The 4,241-nt window shown below is 38.4% G+C and overlaps 1 pseudogene; it reads left to right on the top strand.

Annotated features, from left to right (window-relative positions):
* The first annotated feature begins 280 nt into the window (after positions 1 to 280).
* Positions 281 to 407, top strand: LOC145258520 (U2 spliceosomal RNA; annotated as a pseudogene).
* The last annotated feature ends 3,834 nt before the right edge of the window (positions 408 to 4,241 follow it).

The following is a 4,241-nucleotide window of genomic DNA, read 5'->3' as shown; positions in this document are numbered from 1 at the left end:
CCTTGGTCAATGTAGGGGCAATCCTTTATACCAATTGTCACTATCCAGCTCTCCTACTCCCCAGAGAGTTGGCCCCAAGTTCCCCTTCACTCTTCACATTAAAAATCGGCCTTGTACCTAATTTGCTCGGTGGGGGAGCAAATAAATACCAACCCTTCATACCAATTGTCACTATCCGGCTTCCCTACTCCCTAGGGAGTTGGTCTCCATTTCCCCTTCACTCCTCACATTAAAAATCAGTCTTGTGCCTAATTTGCTCGGGGGGGGGGGAGCAAATTATATCCTTTTTTTGGCCTTTTGGCCAAGATCAAAGTATAGTATCTGTTCTTACTACATGCTGTACTTATTGTGATATAAAGTGGGGGATCACTTTTCTGTATTAATTTAATGTAAAATGATCATCCACTTTACAACCAGTCAGTCTCAAAGCCATTCAAGTCATTCTCCAGATCATTCAAGCTATTTTTGAAGGATTCCAGTTATTTTTTTAAGCATTCAAGTCATTCTTAAGGTCATTCAAGTCATTCTTAAGTTCATTAAAATCATTCTAAGTCATTTACTTTTTATTTATTTAAGTCATTTCAGCCAATTTTTCGGTCATTTTTGTTTATCTTTAAGAATTTCATGTCAATTCTACATTCACGAATTCATTCATTACACGAGAGCACGCGACTAATGGCTATCGGACTTGTTTAATGTAAATTTTACTCTTTCTATAGAGCTTTTATTAAATTTAAGCAAACTCCCTGACGCTTTCAAAAAAAATATCTAATAAAGAATATTCCGAAAATTATTTTTTTATTTAAATAAATCTTAATAGTAAATAAGAATTGACGAATTGAGAAGCGAGATGTTTGTTTATATTACATTTAAATTTAAAAAATTAGAAACAGGAAACGGAAGAAGTTCCAAAGTCTAACAGTTCGAGGGAAGACACTATTGTGGCACAATGAAGTAGCTCCCTTTTGGGGGAGTTGCGAGCTTCTACATTAATAAACCTTGTATCTAACTTGTGCCTGACTGCGTTCGTGGGGAGGCGAGAAAGTAATGCGTTTTAATTGAAAAAAAAAACATGACGGCTTCAGTGACTGTTGTTAATCTGGTATGATTCAAGCTAAAAGTAACAGTTTTTTTTACATGAGGGTCACCAATTATCAAGGCCCAAAGACCACTCGAGGGTAAGGGTTAATGGGTATACATTTGTCATTGTGATTTTAGCGTAGTAAACATTAGTGAGAATTTTATAACTTGGATTACTTAGGGGAACGGTTCAATAAGAACTTGTTTACGTTGGACTTGAAGACAGTCAGATTGTAGTAAGCTGGAAGGCAGGCAAACGGAATAGATTTCCACAGGCGTGCAGTTCTAAGAAAGAAGCTTTGTTCATGGAATCTACGTTTAGGTATAGGGACAGATAAAGAGTGTGGGAAATTGTTGATAGTGGTTCTGGGAAGACGAGTGTTTTTCGTGAAAGTCTGGCGAGGGGGGGGCATAGATTGAAGTTCAGATGAGCACCTGCCATGGAAATAACGATAAAGCAGGTACAGGCTCGCTACGTCTCTTCTGTGGGAAAGAGGTTGCAGGGAAGAGAAAAGGGCACCCCCACTAAGTTACGAAGTCTATTTTGAAATCTGTCAAGATCCCCTCCCCCCAAAAAAACGATGTGAAGGCCCATATTCGAAAGGTTAAACCCAAAAAGAACTTGCCATCGAGGCATACAAAAACTAAACAATATTCTCTCGTTCTCTGTTTTTCTTTTTTAATGAGGAAGAAAGAGATAGGAATTTTTTTTCTTTTTTTTTACACAGTGATCACCACTTATCAAGGCCCGGAAGCCACTCAGGGATAAGGGTTATTGCAAGTACATTACGTTAGTGTGGAGATTTGATGAAGTGTTTACTTAAGGGGCGGTTCATTAGGAATTTGTTAACATTGGACTTGAAGACATCCAAGCTGTAGTCCGGTGGGAAGCAGGCAGACGGAACAGAGTTCCACAGGCGTGCAGTTCTAAGAAAGAAGCTTTGGTCATGAAATCCGCGTTTTGATTTAGGCACAGATATAGAGTGGGGGAAATTTTTCACAGTGGATTCAGCTAGACGGGTGTTTTTCGTGAAAGATTGGCAAAGGGGGGACCAGAGATTGGAGTTCAGACGAGCACTTGCCATGGAAATAACGATAAAACAAAGACAGGCTCGCAACGTCTCTTCTGTGGGAGAGGGGTTGCAGGGAAGAGAAAAGGGCATCTCCCACTAAACCACGAAGTCTATTTTGTACTCTGTCAAGGCATGATAGGCTGTTTTTAGCAGCTCCTTCCCAGATATGGCAGCAGAATTCCATCCTTGGACGTACTTGGCTTTTATATAGATAGAGAATTGCATCAGTAGTGAGATATCTTCTGGAGCGGTAGAAGGATCCCATCATCTTTCCAGCGACCTTGGCGACAGACTTGATGTACGTGTTCCATTTCAGATCAGGAGTAAAGATCAAACCTAGAAGCTTGTCAAAACACGGGGCTTTACCGAGACGAGAGCCATCCATCACAATTGATGCCAGATGGGGATCAGAGCGTTGATGATGTAAGGATAGGAGTTTGGTTTTGGATGCATTAAAGGTAACCAGTCATATTTTCCCCCACTGAGGAAATGTAGAGAACCATCGTGAAGCCTTCCGGAGAAAGACGATCACGAGCCACAGTTTCTGATGAGGTTAGGGTTAGGGTTAGGGTTAGGGTTAGGGTTAGTTGCTGACCTGATGATCTCAGAGGAAGATTAAATCTAAACAATATAGGAAATATACAGAACAGGAGACTTTGTTAGTTTGGTCATGACATGAGATGAAGGATGAGGTTGTAAATGGGTAATCTCTTCTTCCACTTCACACAACAGCAATACCCGACTACAAACGATAAGAAAATAAACCAAAAGCCACTGCTAAGATCACTCCATGTGTACACCTGAGTCAGCTGGTAAATTTACGTATGGAACTCGTGACAGAGATGATGAATTGTACTGTCTGAGAAATGTTGTTGTCTGTGAAACAATGGATGACTTATTTGTTAAAGACCGGGCAATGCTATGGAAAGTAAAGGTTTGAGAGTACAGTAGAACCCCGGGATACGGCATAAAAAATTAGTAACAAAATAAAGTACAGCACATAATACACATGTATATAATCAAAAAACATTATGAATAACTCCGTAATCAGGGACTGAAACAAAAACAACATCGTATTTCATATCGTAACTTTTAAAAAACGTATCCTAGGGAAACCGTATCCCGGGGGGTTTACTGCATTTTGTTATTTAACATGTTAAACGAGAATCAAGATAAAAGCAGTTTTCCTAAACAACTACATATTACAAATTCCATGTATTTTTCGTGTTCATTTCTTTCTTTCTTTTATAATTCGTTTCTTAAACCCTTTTTAAATTCTCTCTTTTTTTTCATTTTATCTTCTAAAGCTGTAACGTGACCATTACATTTTCACTTGCACCCAACACGCTGTATGCGGAGAAAATCGCAGAAAACAAATTAAAAAATTTTTTTTTTCAGTTTTAACAAAAGGTATTTATTAACAGTACTTTCCAAACCACGCATGCATCTTGTTTTTTTTTTGTTAGTATTTCTCATCTGTCGTGTGGTTAACAAAATTCTGTCGTCCCAACACGTCTTTTCTAATGCCGTCAAATCTTTCTGCTTTCCTTTTCCTTTCTCTTTCTTTACTATAACGTCACCACGGCTTGGTTATTTGCATACGCTGCTGCTGAATACGCGTTAGTGGCTTCGTTAGAAAGGTACTTCCTCTCCTTACTTGTAATAACGGCCTTTATTCATCCTTTTCTATTTTTATTCAACGATCTTGTCATTGAAACATAACGAATGACGCTAGGTTTTGCCGAGTTGTTAAAAGCAGGTCTTTTTAAAACAGTGGAAGCTATGCGAAAGAGACACACCTTTTTGTAATTTAAGGTGAATGATATTTTTATGTCTGTCCGTATACCGTACTCAATTCTATTAAGTTATACAGCTAAAAAGTAAATAACTCGCTAAGATAGCATTAGTATCTCTCTCCTGAGTCAATTCTTTTCAAATAAAACTATTTATGAAAACTCCCAACAAACGTCTCCTTGTGTCATCTTATTTTCATACAAAGCGTATTTCTGTAGACACTACCGATAGAATAGCGAAGATTAAGAGAACGTATGCACCAGGGATGTTGTAAAAGTGATTACTTCTATTTTT

Source organism: Euprymna scolopes, chromosome 33 (genome assembly GCF_053919585.1).
Source record: "Euprymna scolopes isolate OS-2025 chromosome 33, ASM5391958v1, whole genome shotgun sequence".
Classification (NCBI taxonomy): domain Eukaryota; kingdom Metazoa; phylum Mollusca; class Cephalopoda; order Sepiida; family Sepiolidae; genus Euprymna; species Euprymna scolopes.
The sequence above is the reverse complement of the archived record's forward strand: the minus strand, read 5'-3'. Positions and strand labels throughout refer to the sequence as shown.